General features: G+C 43.3%; 1 protein-coding gene across 7 annotated transcripts in view; it reads left to right on the forward strand.

Moving 5' to 3' along the window:
- The window catches only part of LOC103981023 (probable sarcosine oxidase), a 28,848-nt gene that overhangs the window by 4,087 nt on the left and 6,496 nt on the right, over window positions 1-18,265 (forward strand). For all 7 annotated transcript variants that reach the window (XR_010495718.1, XR_010495719.1, XR_010495721.1 and 4 more), the window contains one exon: window positions 17,362-17,516. The gene's annotated coding sequence lies outside the window, so the exon portion shown is untranslated. The remainder of the gene's footprint in view (window positions 1-17,361; window positions 17,517-18,265) is intronic.

Here is an 18,265-nt window from a genome sequence, read left to right on the forward strand (position 1 = left end):
TGACACTCAATAGCCCTCGTAAGGTCGACTACCACTCCCAATGACCAGCTGTACTAGATTTGGGGACAGCCAAACCTATAAGTCTGGTATCAAAGAGTGGAGCACTCATACAGGACATCCTTGGTGTCTCAAGTCTAAGGACCAGATACACCACTAGGACTACGGAATCGCTGTCTGACAATAAGGCATCATCAACCATCCAGCATTCCGTAAGCGGATCAATCAGTGAACTCATTCTCCAATGAGCACCTGTACTGTATCCCTAGTGTCCCTACACGAGCAGCTATGAGACCAGCTGCATCCATCATATGGACGGGTATACAACACACCAGTCTATCCGGTTATCACGATGTCCCTCTCGAGTAACCTATGACCGGGATTATTTAGGATATGTGTTTAAAGGTGAATCGATCTCATTATCGTGATCTCATCACGATCCGATTCCCATTGCACAAATCCAAGGACATCACAATATATATGCATTTATGCAATAGTTATAAAGTGATATACGCCAAAATATAATAAGCAAAAAGATTCTGTATCAAGTCACACGTGCCATCACTCACGTGATTGGCTTGCTGGGCACCTATGACTAGCAATCTCCCACTTGACCTAAAGCCAATCACTTATGTGTCTGATCCCCATCAGACTCCTGTGACGCTCATAGACAATCTGAGACAACGGCTTTGTCAGTGGATCTGCAATGTTATCTTCGGATGGAACTCTTTCCACTACTACATCTCCTCGGGTCACGATCTCTCTGATAAGGTGGAACCTCCTCAGAACATGCTTAGATTTCTGATGAGACCTAGGTTCCTTCGCTTGAGCAATTGCCCCGTTGTTGTCGCAATATAGGGAAATCGGCTCCTCACTATCCGGCACGACTCCCAAATCTGTGATGAACTTCTTCAACCAGACTCCCTCCTTTGCTGCATCTGATGCAGCAATGTACTCCGCCTCTGTGGTCGAGTCAGCAGTGGTATCTTGCTTGGAACTCTTCCAGCACACTGCTCCTCCATTCAAGGTGTACACATACCCTGAATTCGACTTGCTATCATCGACATCAGACTGAAAACTTGAGTCAGTGTAGCCTTCAACCTTAAGGCTATTACCTCCATATACTAGTAAAAGATCCTTAGTCCTTCTCAAGTACTTAAGGATACACTTTACTGCTTTCCAGTGCTCCAAGCCTGGATCCGCCTGATCCCTGCTCGTGACACTCAGAGCATGCGCTATATCAGGCCTAGTACATAGCATGGCATACATGATAGACCCTATTGCTGAGGCATAAGGTATCATATCCATGTTCGCCCTTTCTTCTGGAGTCTTTGGGGACATACTCGTAGAAAGCGATATCCCATGTCTCATCGGTATGAGACCTCTTTTGGAATTTTCCATGCCAAACCTTTTGACAATAGTTTCTATGTACCTGGACTGGGACAAGCCAAGCATCCTTTTGGATCTATCTCTATAGATTCTAATCCCCAAGATATAAGATGCTTCTCCTAAGTCCTTCATGGAGAAGTGTCTAGATAACCAAGCCTTTATTGTGGATAGCATTCCTATGTCATTCCCAATGATGAGGATGTCATCCACATATAACACCAAAAAGCTAATAGCGCTCCCACTTACCTTTCTGTATACACAAGGCTCATCTTCGTTCTTAACGAAGTCATAAGATCTGATTGCCTCATCAAATCTTATGTTCCAACTTCGGGAAGCTTGCTTTAGTCCATAAATGGATCTAAGCAACCTACACACCTTATCTGGGCAGTTCTTGGACACGAATCCCTCAGGTTGCATCATATACACCTCCTCCTCCAGGTTCCCGTTGAGGAATGCGGTTTTCACATCCATCTGCCAGATCTCATAATCATAGTGTGCTGCAATAGCCAATAGAATTCTGATGGATTTTAGCATTGCTACGGGTGAGAAAGTTTCGTCGTAGTCAACACCTTGCCTTTGACGATACCCCTTAGCCACTAGCCTTGCTTTATAGGTCTCTACCTTTCCATCTACTCCGATCTTTTTCTTAAAGATCCACTTGCAACCGATGGGTACAATACCTTCGGGTGCATCAACTAGGTTCCAAACCTTATTGGAGTACATAGAATCCATCTCAGAATTCATGGCTTCTTTCCACTTCCCGGAGTCTATACTCATAATAGCCTCCTCGTAGGTCTGAGGATCAATATCCTCTACATCCTCTGCTCTAATATGTCCCACATATCTCTCAGGAGGATGGGATACTCTATCAGACCTGCGTAAAGTTGAAACTTGTGTATTAGATACCTGAACAGACTCGGGCTGTAAAGTGGTGCTTGAGCTTGGTTCTCCAACCTCGCTCAATTCTATCATTCTCCCACTGTCTCCGTCAAGAATGTGTTCCTTCTCAAGGAACACTGCTCTCTTAGCTACAAAGATCTTTTGGTCCTCGAGATGATAGAAGTAATACCCACAAGTTTCCTTGGGGTATCCCACAAATTTACATCGCCCTGTCCTTGATTCTAACTTATCGGGGTTGTGTCTTTTAACATGGGCAGAGCAGCCCCAAATCTTAACTACTTTAAGATCAGGCTTCTTCCCTTTCCATATCTCATATGGTGTAGACACCACCGACTTAGTTGGAACTCTGTTCAGAAGGTAAGCTGCGGTTTCTAGGGCATATCCCCAGAATGAGATGGGTAGGTCAGCGAAACTCATCATGGACCGTACCATATCTAATAATGTACGATTTCTCCTTTCAGAGACACCATTGAGCTGAGGTGTATAAGGAGGTGTCCATTGGGATAATATCCCATGGTCCTTGAGGAAGTGAGTAAACTCTGTACTTAAGTACTCACCTCCTCGATCTGATCGAAGAGTTTTGATACTCTTTCCAGTCTGGTTCTCCACCTCATTCTTATACTCTCTGAATTTCTCAAAGGCCTCGGACTTGTACTTCATTAAGTACACATATCCATACCTTGAGAAATCATCAGTAAATGTAATGAAGTAGGAGTAACCTCCAATGGCATGAGTTGACATGGGTCCACATACATCACTATGTATGAGTTCCAACAACTCAGTGGCTCTCTCTCCAGTTCCACTAAATGGAGAGTTGGTCAGTTTTCCACGAATGCAAGGCTCACAAGTTGCATATGACACATAGTCGAATGGATCTAGATATCCATCATTTAGCAACTTTTGAATCCTTCTTTCATGGATGTGACCTAGCCTACAATGCCACAGGTATGCACTGTTCAACTCATCTCGTTTCCTTTTGGACACATTTATATTCATGATATGTGGAGTGGTGTCTAACATAAATAAACCATTATGCAATGTTCCTTTCGTGATGATCTTATCATCTAATAATATCGAACAACCATTGTTCTCAAAAACAAATTTATATCCACTAACTGTTAAACATGAAATGGAGATAATGTTTTTGATAATAGAAGGAACAAAATAACATGCATCTAATGCAATAAAAGCTCCACTAGGCAGATGTAGGGCGACCTCGCCAACAGCTAATACAGCAACTTTTGCTCCATTACCCATCTTGAGGTCCATCTCGCCTCTCTCTAATCTCCTAGGCTTTGCCAGAACCTGCAACGAATTACATATATGATAAGCACTACCGGTATCTAATACCCATGTGTTATCATAAGAGTCTGACAAATGGAGACTGATCATGAATGTACCTGAAGCTTCATCAAGCTTTTGTTTCGCCCTTTCTGCAAGGTACTCTTTGCAGTTTCTCTTCCAGTGCCCATCTTTACCACAGTGGAAGCACTGGCCTTTGTCCTTTGTTGGGTCTTTCTTAGCAACCTTTGCTTTACCTTGTTTGCCCTTGCCCTTTCCCTTCTTAAGGGACCTTTCTGTTTTCCTTTTCTTTCTGGTCTCACCAGTGTAGAGAACTGGCTTCTCTTTCTTAATAATACTCTCTGCCTCCCTCAACATATTGAGGAGCTCTGGGAGAGTCACCTCAAGCTTGTTCATATTAAAATTCATTATGAACTGTGAAAAGGAATCTGGTAGGGACTGAAGCACAATGTCCACACACAAGTTATCCTCTAGGACCATTCCTAGACCTGTGAGTTTCTCTATCCACTCAATCATCTTTAGGACATGGTTCTGAACCGGTGTCCCCTCAGTCATCCTAGCGCGGAAAAGGCTCTTGGATATCTCATATCGTTGAGTCCTTCCCTGTTCCTCAAACAATTTACGGACATGTAGGAGAATGGATCTGGCATCCATCTTTTCATGTTGTCTCTGTAACTCTGGAGTCATAGAGCCCAACATATAGCACTGAGCAAGAGTGGAGTCATCAATGTACTTCACGTAGCGAGCGATCTCATCCTCGCTTGCCCCTTCTTCGGGCGTAGGCATCACTGTATCAAGGACGTACACGATTTTCTCCGCTGTGAGAACAATTCTCAAGTTACGGAGCCAATCTGTATAATTTGGACCAGTGAGGCGGTTGACATCAAGTATGCCACGTAAGGGATTTGAAAACGACATTTTCTGAAAATAAAGATGTAGCAAAAATGAATAACATGCAGATTTTGCAAGAAATAAACTATCAAGATATGGACTTCTATCTTAATATGCTCCCACTATTTTACTAACGAGTCACGCGACACCCTCAGCACGTGAAACGAAAGTCTCCGGCAGACTTCTAGTGGGGATCAGGATCCAATCAGCGTTTTAGTGTAACCTCGAGGGACTCGACCAATCACACTAAGCCTAAAAGGTAGACAACTCTTGCCGATCACAACTCCTTGTGATTCCCGTCCTGTTCGGCCTCCGAATCACCATGGCCTCGAGGGACTCGACCAACCATGATGCTCGGTTAAGTCAACACCTTCGTTACAAGATGAGTCTGATTTGATGATATACCCTCGAGGGACTCGACCAAGCATATCATGCCCTCAGGTCACCGGTGACATCTCTATGTCGTAAGCAAGATAGCGAATCGCGATATAGGTGAGTCTCGAGGGACTCGACCAACTCAACCTACACCGGGATTCGGTTCCTACTCATAACGATGGAAGGCCACGTGGGTCAATCTAATTGCCTCACGTTTACCGACTTAATATTATCGAGAGATGTTTCTATGATTTGGTCTCCTAATATGACATGTCACACATATGCATATTTAATATATATCTACATCGCATGCAAATATATATACATATCTAGTATGTGTATAAGCAATCACACCAGATGATCATGGACCACAACCTAATATGATTAGGCCCGAGCCAGTAGGCCTAATCACTCACATCAAGATCTATGTGTGCAACAGTGCATCTCCATGCCTTGTGATCGTCCATCTCGTCCTCGTCGGTTCCGTCGACATCTTGATGCATCTCCATGCATCACGATCGTCCGTCTCGTGGGTCCCGCTATGGCATCCACGCTCCCGCTGCGCCTCCTCATGTGATTACAACTTAATCATAGGCACGCAGGCCCGACAATAAACGAGAAATATAATGGAGGTTCGCAGACCTCAATAATAATAATCACAAGTACACACATCACACGGTCCATGATCATCCGTCCACACATCATACATCACATGTATAAATAATCATCATCATGTAGGACTACTAGATAATAATAAAAATAATAATCAACTAAACCTTTTAATTAATTAATATTTTCTGAAATCAGGGATATATAGGGAATTTCTCAATTCCTAAGGGTATTTTCGTAATTTGGACAAAAGACAGAAACTGGAATTTCTCAAATTCCGAGGGGCAAAACTGTCTTTTGCCCAGAAAACCCTAATACCCTTTGCCCTTTTTGCTGCTGCTGCTGCCGCCGCCGCCACCCTGCCGGCGGCGGCCTGTGCGGCGGGGCGAGGGCACTGCCCTCGCCTGCAGGCGGCACGCCCGCTGGCGGCGATGCCGCTGCGGGTGGGCGCCCCCTTCGGGCGCCGCTGCCTCCGCAAACGGTGCTGTACCGCCGGGCGGCCACCCCTGTGGGGGGTTTCGCCCGCGGGAGCAGCGGCGGCAGGCGCCGCTTCCTTTCGGCGGCAGGCGCCGCTGCCCTGCGGCGCCTCTGCCCGTGGGTTGCCAGCCCCGCCAGCAGCAAGCCTGCTGCAAGCAGACCGCCGGCCGGCTGCTGCAGGCACAGCGCTTGCGCATGCGCCGGCGCTGTGCTGCCTGGCTGCGGCTGCAGCTGCGGCTGCCGCTGCAGGTGGCTGCAGGTATGCAGATCGAGGGCAGCAACTGTTGCTGCCCTTCCTCGCTTTTGCGTCAACGATTTTGACGTCAATATTCTTCCTAAACACAACACACGCAGTTCAAAACCAATCATTCGCACGAACAACCTGGCTCTGATACCACTGTTGGGAAATCATAGGGGGCGACATCATATACGCAGCGGAAGAACAAGAAAACAAAAATCCCCGATTCCCAAAAAGATGTTCATCGTCGTGCGAAGATTGGTGCGCAAAATCCGCAAAAAACACAAAACTGCGTATAGAGATTGTGTTACCTAGGGAGATCGTATATCCCTGTTTCCTTGCAGATCCTTAGGAGAGGGTGAAGGAGGTCAAGCGTCCTCCTCTCTAGCGGTGATCCACACAGCAGGGTTGCGACGACGCTCCTCAAAACTCCAGGCCTACTCTGAGGTGGAGAGGGAGAGGAGAATAGGAAGGGCAAGCAAAGACTCTAGCCTATGAGGCTGTGAATCCCTCCTATTTATAGAGATCCCGTGTCAAAACCCTAATGGGTCCTTTCCCTAGTGGGTATTGGATCTGCATCCAATAAGACAAGGGCTCCGTCGGATATCTCATATCCGAACCTCTACTCATCGCAATGCCTACCATATGTGTGTGACCCTCTAGGCCCAATATCGAGCTGGCCGTGAGTCATACCTGTCAGAACTCCTTCTAACTCAGTGAATTATTATCTCTGTAATAATTCACTCGACTCATCGACTACGGAAGTACTAGGCCACTACGCCGTAGTCCCCAGACGATACAGGGGAATCCAATCCATTGGACCTGTCTGTCCTCAGTTACCATGTACCTATAGTCCCTCATCCATCTAATATCCCAGAGACCGTATATCGAGCATGGTGCTGTCAGACCCATACAGTTTCTACTCGAGTCTCGCTCTAATCGGATTCTCCCGGAGAACTCTTTCTCTCTCAACCCGAATGACCCTGGCCAGGGATTTGTCTGAGCAAGAACACATGGGATATTCCTCTCATTATGCCGAGAGTGGATGATCCTCTATTGACACTCAATAGCCCTCGTAAGGTCGACTACCACTCCCAATGACCAGCTGTACTAGATTTGGGGACAGCCAAACCTATAAGTCTGGTATCAAAGAGTGGAGCACTCATACAGGACATCCTTGGTGTCTCAAGTCTAAGGACCAGATACACCACTAGGACTACGGAATCGCTGTCTGACAATAAGGCATCATCAACCATCCAGCATTCCGTAAGCGGATCAATCAGTGAACTCATTCTCCAATGAGCACCTGTACTGTATCCCTAGTGTCCCTACACGAGCAGCTATGAGACCAGCTGCATCCATCATATGGACGGGTATACAACACACCAGTCTATCCGGTTATCACGATGTCCCTCTCGAGTAACCTATGACCGGGATTATTTAGGATATGTGTTTAAAGGTGAATCGATCTCATTATCGTGATCTCATCACGATCCGATTCCCATTGCACAAATCCAAGGACATCACAATATATATGCATTTATGCAATAGTTATAAAGTGATATACGCCAAAATATAATAAGCAAAAAGATTCTGTATCAAGTCACACGTGCCATCACTCACGTGATTGGCTTGCTGGGCACCTATGACTAGCAATCTCCCACTTGACCTAAAGCCAATCACTTATGTGTCTGATCCCCATCAGACTCCTGTGACGCTCATAGACAATCTGAGACAACGGCTTTGTCAGTGGATCTGCAATGTTATCTTCGGATGGAACTCTTTCCACTACTACATCTCCTCGGGTCACGATCTCTCTGATAAGGTGGAACCTCCTCAGAACATGCTTAGATTTCTGATGAGACCTAGGTTCCTTCGCTTGAGCAATTGCCCCGTTGTTGTCGCAATATAGGGAAATCGGCTCCTCACTATCCGGCACGACTCCCAAATCTGTGATGAACTTCTTCAACCAGACTCCCTCCTTTGCTGCATCTGATGCAGCAATGTACTCCGCCTCTGTGGTCGAGTCAGCAGTGGTATCTTGCTTGGAACTCTTCCAGCACACTGCTCCTCCATTCAAGGTGTACACATACCCTGAATTCGACTTGCTATCATCGACATCAGACTGAAAACTTGAGTCAGTGTAGCCTTCAACCTTAAGGCTATTACCTCCATATACTAGTAAAAGATCCTTAGTCCTTCTCAAGTACTTAAGGATACACTTTACTGCTTTCCAGTGCTCCAAGCCTGGATCCGCCTGATCCCTGCTCGTGACACTCAGAGCATGCGCTATATCAGGCCTAGTACATAGCATGGCATACATGATAGACCCTATTGCTGAGGCATAAGGTATCATATCCATGTTCGCCCTTTCTTCTGGAGTCTTTGGGGACATACTCGTAGAAAGCGATATCCCATGTCTCATCGGTATGAGACCTCTTTTGGAATTTTCCATGCCAAACCTTTTGACAATAGTTTCTATGTACCTGGACTGGGACAAGCCAAGCATCCTTTTGGATCTATCTCTATAGATTCTAATCCCCAAGATATAAGATGCTTCTCCTAAGTCCTTCATGGAGAAGTGTCTAGATAACCAAGCCTTTATTGTGGATAGCATTCCTATGTCATTCCCAATGATGAGGATGTCATCCACATATAACACCAAAAAGCTAATAGCGCTCCCACTTACCTTTCTGTATACACAAGGCTCATCTTCGTTCTTAACGAAGTCATAAGATCTGATTGCCTCATCAAATCTTATGTTCCAACTTCGGGAAGCTTGCTTTAGTCCATAAATGGATCTAAGCAACCTACACACCTTATCTGGGCAGTTCTTGGACACGAATCCCTCAGGTTGCATCATATACACCTCCTCCTCCAGGTTCCCGTTGAGGAATGCGGTTTTCACATCCATCTGCCAGATCTCATAATCATAGTGTGCTGCAATAGCCAATAGAATTCTGATGGATTTTAGCATTGCTACGGGTGAGAAAGTTTCGTCGTAGTCAACACCTTGCCTTTGACGATACCCCTTAGCCACTAGCCTTGCTTTATAGGTCTCTACCTTTCCATCTACTCCGATCTTTTTCTTAAAGATCCACTTGCAACCGATGGGTACAATACCTTCGGGTGCATCAACTAGGTTCCAAACCTTATTGGAGTACATAGAATCCATCTCAGAATTCATGGCTTCTTTCCACTTCCCGGAGTCTATACTCATAATAGCCTCCTCGTAGGTCTGAGGATCAATATCCTCTACATCCTCTGCTCTAATATGTCCCACATATCTCTCAGGAGGATGGGATACTCTATCAGACCTGCGTAAAGTTGAAACTTGTGTATTAGATACCTGAACAGACTCGGGCTGTAAAGTGGTGCTTGAGCTTGGTTCTCCAACCTCGCTCAATTCTATCATTCTCCCACTGTCTCCGTCAAGAATGTGTTCCTTCTCAAGGAACACTGCTCTCTTAGCTACAAAGATCTTTTGGTCCTCGAGATGATAGAAGTAATACCCACAAGTTTCCTTGGGGTATCCCACAAATTTACATCGCCCTGTCCTTGATTCTAACTTATCGGGGTTGTGTCTTTTAACATGGGCAGAGCAGCCCCAAATCTTAACTACTTTAAGATCAGGCTTCTTCCCTTTCCATATCTCATATGGTGTAGACACCACCGACTTAGTTGGAACTCTGTTCAGAAGGTAAGCTGCGGTTTCTAGGGCATATCCCCAGAATGAGATGGGTAGGTCAGCGAAACTCATCATGGACCGTACCATATCTAATAATGTACGATTTCTCCTTTCAGAGACACCATTGAGCTGAGGTGTATAAGGAGGTGTCCATTGGGATAATATCCCATGGTCCTTGAGGAAGTGAGTAAACTCTGTACTTAAGTACTCACCTCCTCGATCTGATCGAAGAGTTTTGATACTCTTTCCAGTCTGGTTCTCCACCTCATTCTTATACTCTCTGAATTTCTCAAAGGCCTCGGACTTGTACTTCATTAAGTACACATATCCATACCTTGAGAAATCATCAGTAAATGTAATGAAGTAGGAGTAACCTCCAATGGCATGAGTTGACATGGGTCCACATACATCACTATGTATGAGTTCCAACAACTCAGTGGCTCTCTCTCCAGTTCCACTAAATGGAGAGTTGGTCAGTTTTCCACGAATGCAAGGCTCACAAGTTGCATATGACACATAGTCGAATGGATCTAGATATCCATCATTTAGCAACTTTTGAATCCTTCTTTCATGGATGTGACCTAGCCTACAATGCCACAGGTATGCACTGTTCAACTCATCTCGTTTCCTTTTGGACACATTTATATTCATGATATGTGGAGTGGTGTCTAACATAAATAAACCATTATGCAATGTTCCTTTCGTGATGATCTTATCATCTAATAATATCGAACAACCATTGTTCTCAAAAACAAATTTATATCCACTAACTGTTAAACATGAAATGGAGATAATGTTTTTGATAATAGAAGGAACAAAATAACATGCATCTAATGCAATAAAAGCTCCACTAGGCAGATGTAGGGCGACCTCGCCAACAGCTAATACAGCAACTTTTGCTCCATTACCCATCTTGAGGTCCATCTCGCCTCTCTCTAATCTCCTAGGCTTTGCCAGAACCTGCAACGAATTACATATATGATAAGCACTACCGGTATCTAATACCCATGTGTTATCATAAGAGTCTGACAAATGGAGACTGATCATGAATGTACCTGAAGCTTCATCAAGCTTTTGTTTCGCCCTTTCTGCAAGGTACTCTTTGCAGTTTCTCTTCCAGTGCCCATCTTTACCACAGTGGAAGCACTGGCCTTTGTCCTTTGTTGGGTCTTTCTTAGCAACCTTTGCTTTACCTTGTTTGCCCTTGCCCTTTCCCTTCTTAAGGGACCTTTCTGTTTTCCTTTTCTTTCTGGTCTCACCAGTGTAGAGAACTGGCTTCTCTTTCTTAATAATACTCTCTGCCTCCCTCAACATATTGAGGAGCTCTGGGAGAGTCACCTCAAGCTTGTTCATATTAAAATTCATTATGAACTGTGAAAAGGAATCTGGTAGGGACTGAAGCACAATGTCCACACACAAGTTATCCTCTAGGACCATTCCTAGACCTGTGAGTTTCTCTATCCACTCAATCATCTTTAGGACATGGTTCTGAACCGGTGTCCCCTCAGTCATCCTAGCGCGGAAAAGGCTCTTGGATATCTCATATCGTTGAGTCCTTCCCTGTTCCTCAAACAATTTACGGACATGTAGGAGAATGGATCTGGCATCCATCTTTTCATGTTGTCTCTGTAACTCTGGAGTCATAGAGCCCAACATATAGCACTGAGCAAGAGTGGAGTCATCAATGTACTTCACGTAGCGAGCGATCTCATCCTCGCTTGCCCCTTCTTCGGGCGTAGGCATCACTGTATCAAGGACGTACACGATTTTCTCCGCTGTGAGAACAATTCTCAAGTTACGGAGCCAATCTGTATAATTTGGACCAGTGAGGCGGTTGACATCAAGTATGCCACGTAAGGGATTTGAAAACGACATTTTCTGAAAATAAAGATGTAGCAAAAATGAATAACATGCAGATTTTGCAAGAAATAAACTATCAAGATATGGACTTCTATCTTAATATGCTCCCACTATTTTACTAACGAGTCACGCGACACCCTCAGCACGTGAAACGGAAGTCTCCGGCAGACTTCTAGTGGGGATCAGGATCCAATCAGCGTCTTAGTGTAACCTCGAGGGACTCGACCAATCACACTAAGCCTAAAAGGTAGACAACTCTTGCCGATCACAACTCCTTGTGATTCCCGTCCTGTTCGGCCTCCGAATCACCATGGCCTCGAGGGACTCGACCAACCATGATGCTCGGTTAAGTCAACACCTTCGTTACAAGATGAGTCTGATTTGATGATATACCCTCGAGGGACTCGACCAAGCATATCATGCCCTCAGGTCACCGGTGACATCTCTATGTCGTAAGCAAGATAGCGAATCGCGATATAGGTGAGTCTCGAGGGACTCGACCAACTCAACCTACACCGGGATTCGGTTCCTACTCATAACGATGGAAGGCCACGTGGGTCAATCTAATTGCCTCACGTTTACCGACTTAATATTATCGAGAGATGTTTCTATGATTTGGTCTCCTAATATGACATGTCACACATATGCATATTTAATATATATCTACATCGCATGCAAATATATATACATATCTAGTATGTGTATAAGCAATCACACCAGATGATCATGGACCACAACCTAATATGATTAGGCCCGAGCCAGTAGGCCTAATCACTCACATCAAGATCTATGTGTGCAACAGTGCATCTCCATGCCTTGTGATCGTCCATCTCGTCCTCGTCGGTTCCGTCGACATCTTGATGCATCTCCATGCATCACGATCGTCCGTCTCGTGGGTCCCGCTATGGCATCCACGCTCCCGCTGCGCCTCCTCATGTGATTACAACTTAATCATAGGCACGCAGGCCCGACAATAAACGAGAAATATAATGGAGGTTCGCAGACCTCAATAATAATAATCACAAGTACACACATCACACGGTCCATGATCATCCGTCCACACATCATACATCACATGTATAAATAATCATCATCATGTAGGACTACTAGATAATAATAAAAATAATAATCAACTAAACCTTTTAATTAATTAATATTTTCTGAAATCAGGGATATATAGGGAATTTCTCAATTCCTAAGGGTATTTTCGTAATTTGGACAAAAGACAGAAACTGGAATTTCTCAAATTCCGAGGGGCAAAACTGTCTTTTGCCCAGAAAACCCTAATACCCTTTGCCCTTTTTGCTGCTGCTGCTGCCGCCGCCGCCACCCTGCCGGCGGCGGCCTGTGCGGCGGGGCGAGGGCACTGCCCTCGCCTGCAGGCGGCACGCCCGCTGGCGGCGATGCCGCTGCGGGTGGGCGCCCCCTTCGGGCGCCGCTGCCTCCGCAGACGGTGCTGTACCGCCGGGCGGCCACCCCTGTGGGGGGTTTCGCCCGCGGGAGCAGCGGCGGCAGGCGCCGCTTCCTTTCGGCGGCAGGCGCCGCTGCCCTGCGGCGCCTCTGCCCGTGGGTTGCCAGCCCCGCCAGCAGCAAGCCTGCTGCAAGCAGACCGCCGGCCGGCTGCTGCAGGCACAGCGCTTGCGCATGCGCCGGCGCTGTGCTGCCTGGCTGCGGCTGCAGCTGCGGCTGCCGCTGCAGGTGGCTGCAGGTATGCAGATCGAGGGCAGCAACTGTTGCTGCCCTTCCTCGCTTTTGCGTCAACGATTTTGACGTCAATATTCTTCCTAAACACAACACACGCAGTTCAAAACCAATCATTCGCACGAACAACCTGGCTCTGATACCACTGTTGGGAAATCATAGGGGGCGACATCATATACGCAGCGGAAGAACAAGAAAACAAAAATCCCCGATTCCCAAAAAGATGTTCATCGTCGTGCGAAGATTGGTGCGCAAAATCCGCAAAAAACACAAAACTGCGTATAGAGATTGTGTTACCTAGGGAGATCGTATATCCCTGTTTCCTTGCAGATCCTTAGGAGAGGGTGAAGGAGGTCAAGCGTCCTCCTCTCTAGCGGTGATCCACACAGCAGGGTTGCGACGACGCTCCTCAAAACTCCAGGCCTACTCTGAGGTGGAGAGGGAGAGGAGAATAGGAAGGGCAAGCAAAGACTCTAGCCTATGAGGCTGTGAATCCCTCCTATTTATAGAGATCCCGTGTCAAAACCCTAATGGGTCCTTTCCCTAGTGGGTATTGGATCTGCATCCAATAAGACAAGGGCTCCGTCGGATATCTCATATCCGAACCTCTACTCATCGCAATGCCTACCATATGTGTGTGACCCTCTAGGCCCAATATCGAGCTGGCCGTGAGTCATACCTGTCAGAACTCCTTCTAACTCAGTGAATTATTATCTCTGTAATAATTCACTCGACTCATCGACTACGGAAGTACTAGGCCACTACGCCGTAGTCCCCAGACGATACAGGGGAATCCAATCCATTGGACCTGTCTGTCCTCAGTTACCATGTACCTATAGTCCCTCATCCATCTAATATCCCAGAGACCGTATATCGAGCATGGTGCTGTCAGACCCATACAGTTTCTACTCGAGTCTCGCTCTAATCGGATTCTCCCGGAGAACTCTTTCTCTCTCAACCCGAATGACCCTGGCCAGGGATTTGTCTGAGCAAGAACACATGGGATATTCCTCTCATTATGCCGAGAGTGGATGATCCTCTATTGACACTCAATAGCCCTCGTAAGGTCGACTACCACTCCCAATGACCAGCTGTACTAGATTTGGGGACAGCCAAACCTATAAGTCTGGTATCAAAGAGTGGAGCACTCATACAGGACATCCTTGGTGTCTCAAGTCTAAGGACCAGATACACCACTAGGACTACGGAATCGCTGTCTGACAATAAGGCATCATCAACCATCCAGCATTCCGTAAGCGGATCAATCAGTGAACTCATTCTCCAATGAGCACCTGTACTGTATCCCTAGTGTCCCTACACGAGCAGCTATGAGACCAGCTGCATCCATCATATGGACGGGTATACAACACACCAGTCTATCCGGTTATCACGATGTCCCTCTCGAGTAACCTATGACCGGGATTATTTAGGATATGTGTTTAAAGGTGAATCGATCTCATTATCGTGATCTCATCACGATCCGATTCCCATTGCACAAATCCAAGGACATCACAATATATATGCATTTATGCAATAGTTATAAAGTGATATACGCCAAAATATAATAAGCAAAAAGATTCTGTATCAAGTCACACGTGCCATCACTCACGTGATTGGCTTGCTGGGCACCTATGACTAGCAGGAAGCTCAACAACAAAAATAAGTTGTTATGTCCTGATGTCTGGTTCGGCTACATGTATCTTTTACCACTACTAAGCTATTGTCTTTTATCTCTCTTCACCCCACTAATACTAATTGTCTCACCTCAATTAATATTCACATCGATTATCTAAATATCTCCTTTAAACATATCTATATCATTTTAAATAATTATTCCTCGTTTTTTCTTTTATTGGAGTTATGTTGAACTATTTACAAATGAAAAAACATCTTATTCTAAGCAATAAAAAATTAAATGTTGCCTTAATATTCTCATCTTGGCAGCACACCTTTTAAAGCTGTTGCTTTTTAGCTACTATGTACGCAAATCCATAAAGCATGGCTGATCTAACAGTTGTCTTACAAATTTTTAAATCTAGAGGACATTCATGGATGACACAAAACTCTTAATGTTCTTCTCAACTGTAACCAACCAGCTTTTACTCTATGGAGTATGGACAAAATCTTTCTCAGTCTCTCTGACATTTTGAGTAATCGAGTCAAGATATATACACTTCTACAGTTTTACTTGATGGAATTTTTTGTTTTTCCGTTTTAACTACATCCTCAATTAATTTTTCTAGTACTCCTAAAATTACATCTTATGTATTCAATCTTAGTCCTACTTTATTTAAACCTTTGGTTCCTTAACTCAAGGTTAAACATAATCTCATTTAGATTTTCATCAATTTAAATAACATTATCTACAAGAAGCATACACCATAAGGCCTATCAGATATATGACTAGTATGTTTATCCCTTATCAATATAAAAAATTGTAAGACTTGAACAAAAACCTTGATGCAATATGATAGGAAACACATTAGACACACTACTTGTAGTTTTAGCACTAGTGATTATATGATCATACGTATATTTTATGGTATCAATATAGTCGGTAGTAATTCTCTTGGGACTCTATTATAGATGCTTTATAAGTCACTAAAAACTATATGAAAATCTTTCTTTTTCTTTGTATTCTTTTCAATTTATAGCCTTAATAAATAAATAGCCTTTATGGTTGGTCTACTAAGCACAAAACCAAAATTGATTCTTGGAATTACTTATTTGGCTTCTTATTCTAATCTTCGATCATTTTTTTTCCAAAGTTTTATTGTATGAAGCATTTTCTTGATTTCTCTATAATTATAACAACTTTGGACATCTCTTTTATTCTTAATTAGGATATCATCATGACCAATATTCTTACCATGTTTCTTTTACTATATTTGCACTAGTTTAGAAGCTAAGTTATGTACAATGTTCAATAGATAATTTAGAAAAAAATAATTTCTCAATTTTTAATTAATCTCGGTATCGTTAACAAGTATATTTTTATCTTCATCCCTTATGCAACTAAATTTATCTAAATCCCTCCTCTTTATCTAGCTTTAGCAATTCAGAAAATATCTTTTTCCTCTTTGATTTTTCAGATCGCTTAGTTACATGGGTATTTAACGCTAGATTTTTTAAAAATAAAAAGTTGTCTTTTTTTTATATATATTCATTTTAAAAAATGAATATATCCAATGCGAGGTCTTGACAACCTTACCTTTAAATATTTAAGTTGTTTCCATGATTTGAACCTTGTTTTTAAGACTCTATGCTTTAAATATTTAGAAAATAAAAATATCCTTTGCGACTTGTCTCTCAGGTCGCAAAGGAGCAACTTTAATGTTAGATGTTTCCATGACTTGAACTATCATCTCCTAGGTCGCTAAGGATCAACATGTTTTTCGTGCTTAGTTTTGGATAGCAATTGTCAACACAAAGTTCTTCAGTTTAATTGTGTTATTCTTAAGAAAATTAGTTGGAGAGAAAGATTTAAAATTTGGATATATTCATTTTAGACTTTAAAATGATCACCTTCAGTTATTCTTTAAAATAATCACCTTCAGCATATCCATGTCCAATTTAATCTTGATTGTGAAATGTGGAAGGAAAAGTCATAGTTGCCAAGGTACACCATCAATGCACTTGCATCAATTAGTGTCTGAGATTCTATGTTTGCACTTGATATATAAGTTGTAAGTTAAATCTGATAAAGGTAATTTTATTTAAATATGGGGACAAAAAATGTCGAAAGAAGTTGGCTTTAGGTTAGTAGACAATTTCTGCACTGAGAAACTCAGTGATTGCCTCCATTCTTGAGCAAAAGATAATTGATACACATTTTCATTACCTTTTAAAACCACTAGAGATTTGGTTACTACATTTACAAATCTGATGAAATATATCGATATTGCATTTCTTACATTTCGATCTGATTTTGTAGGTTGATTTCTTGTTCGGAATCTTTGGGTTACTGATGTGCATGATGTTTTACAATCTTCCTTAATCATAGTGGATAATTGATATTGGCTGTACGAATAATTTGGTGAGAAGATTCTTAAAATAAAGAAGGATGGAAGCTTCCTACTTCATCCTAAGGTTAGTGTTCAACCACTTATATGTGCATCAATCTACCCAACATACTGCAATATGTAAAAACTTTTCCTTTCATCATTCTTGATAGGTCTATCTCAGTAAGTTGGTGCAAGAATGAAAAGTGAATAAGTTACTACATTAAATATAGAGATGAGGAGAACTCTTTGTTGGTTTTATGTTCTCATCTCTTTCTTTGACCATTTTTTGACCCGTATCCATCAAGTTAGTTAGCCTTTCTTCTTTTCAGAGGTGTTCTAAAATCAAATATTTATTTGACAACTAACATGCTTGCTGGGATTTGATTTCTGTGTATTCCTTTTGAACACAACTTAAAAATGCTATCCATTTCTGATATTTTGTAAACAAGCTTGACATTAGAAAAGACCATTCTTAAACGGCAAAAGACCAGAATGGCTGAAGGCATTTTCTCTGACAATTCCTGTATTGCCCTCTGCCACTCACATTGATATTGATGCTGCCAACAAAATAATTGGAGAGATGCATCAAATTCAGTAAACTCTCCATGATCCACTATACACTAAGGGCTCCTCCCAGTGTAATTACTTCCAAACAAAGTTGCCTCTGAAATGGAAAGCATTTTGTTTATTCCTTGAGAGACATGCTAATAGATGAATTATTTAATTTGACCTCATTATCTCAAGCTGTAACAGAGTGAGTCTTCTTAGGCTGAGAGAACATATATCTAAACAACAATATTTCGGTTGCACTGCCGACAAGTAAAGAACTTTCGA

This window comes from Musa acuminata, chromosome BXJ3-4 (genome assembly GCF_036884655.1).
Source record: "Musa acuminata AAA Group cultivar baxijiao chromosome BXJ3-4, Cavendish_Baxijiao_AAA, whole genome shotgun sequence".
NCBI classification, from domain to species: domain Eukaryota; kingdom Viridiplantae; phylum Streptophyta; class Magnoliopsida; order Zingiberales; family Musaceae; genus Musa; species Musa acuminata.